Source organism: Tenrec ecaudatus, chromosome 14 (assembly GCF_050624435.1).
Source record: "Tenrec ecaudatus isolate mTenEca1 chromosome 14, mTenEca1.hap1, whole genome shotgun sequence".
Classification (NCBI taxonomy): Eukaryota; Metazoa; Chordata; class Mammalia; order Afrosoricida; family Tenrecidae; genus Tenrec; species Tenrec ecaudatus.
The window spans coordinates 35215580-35217221 of NC_134543.1; positions in this window are offsets into that span (position 1 = coordinate 35215580).

A 1642-nucleotide genomic window follows, 5' to 3' on the forward strand; every position below is an offset into this window, starting at 1 on the left:
GCTAGATGGCCACTTGTTTATCTTCAAGCCTTTAAAACCCTAGACGCTATATCTTTTGATAGCCAGGCACCATCAACTTTTCTCACCACATTTGCTTGTGCACCCATTTGTCTTCAGTGATCGTGTTGGGAAGGTGAGCATCATGGAATGCCAATTATTAGAACAAAGTGTTCTTAAATTGAGGGAGTACTTGAGTATAGGTCCAATGTCCGTCTGCTACCTTAATACTTAACATATAAATATATGTACATAGATCTATTTCCCTATGATTATATGTAATATATTTACATATGTACATGCCTATATTTAGACCTCTATAAATGCCCATTTGCTTCCTAGTTCATTCCCTGTTGGAAACTTACTTTCAAAGACTTATGGACACAGGCAATTTCTTATCAAGCTATAGGTGTATAGGTATTTTTTGTATTTTTAAATCCAGAAAGGAAACTTGGAAACATATCCGCCGAGGGCAGCTCTGCCCTAGATGAAGGCAGAGATGATCTTTATGCTTCCTTTAGACTTACTGGAGAATGAGCAGACATTACTATTACACCGGAAGGCGGCTCCAGCGGTGCTTCCTTCTGCTGTGCATATGGATGCTGAGTTGGAACTGAATGACACCCCCAACCCTTCCTTTGAGATGGCAGCCGTCAGCTTTAGAACACTGCTCAGGTTCAGTCAGGCTCCGAGGACAGTGGTTCAGGTCAACACAGTAACCTCTCTATCGGACGAGACCTCCTAGTGACATGGCCCAGCTTTTCCTCTGGTTGATTCTGGATTGACTGTACTGGGCTTCGCAGGGCACTCCACTGGAGGACGGTGATACACCCTCTCTCTGCCCGGCAATGGTGGGGCGGTCCACACACCCTTCCATGTTTCTCGGTGCTCAGTACAGGACTAAGGGCCCCGAGGGGTTGGTGCAAGTGTTGAACCCTCCACTGTGAACCCAAAGGTGGTGGGTTAGCCCACCCAGGTTCAGCAGGAGAAACACCTGGCAATCTGCTTCCCTAGCCAGACCCAGAGTCCCTCCAGGCAGGGCTGCTTTTCATAGGCTTGCAGAGAGCTGACCTGCCTCAAGAGCAGCAGCAGCAGCATGAGAGAACCGGCCCTAGCTCCCTTGCTTCAGAAGAATTTTTTCATCTAACTATGAAAATGACTCAAAATCAGCTATGTAGATGTTGGAACGTCAATAATGTGTAACGTTCGGTAAAACCAAAACTCACTGCTATCAGTCGACGCCAGTGTTTTGTTGGCCAGAGGAAGGCATTACCCAGTCACAGAATGACTACTCAACACTCAGTCCACCAGTGCCACCTCGTGGCGAGCCTGACTACTGCCACAATTGAGCCGTGGGCTGGCTCCACGCCTGCAGCCCACGAAACACAGGCCCCAGGAAGAGCCCCTCGCCCCGGGTCCCACTGCCGTACTGCACACGTGGCTGCTCCACCCCTTCCCACGGATGCCGAGGTTCGACCTCTGCCATTAGCCCTTCCCGCTGGCAGGCCAGGGGGAGAAAATGGAAGTCGAGGCCATGTCCGTGGGTTGCGGCTGGGCTCCTGCTGCGCCCGCCACCACCTGCTGTTCTGAGGCAGGGACAGCGCCCAGGACCCCCTTCCCAAAAATAAGGACCGACTTCACAAAG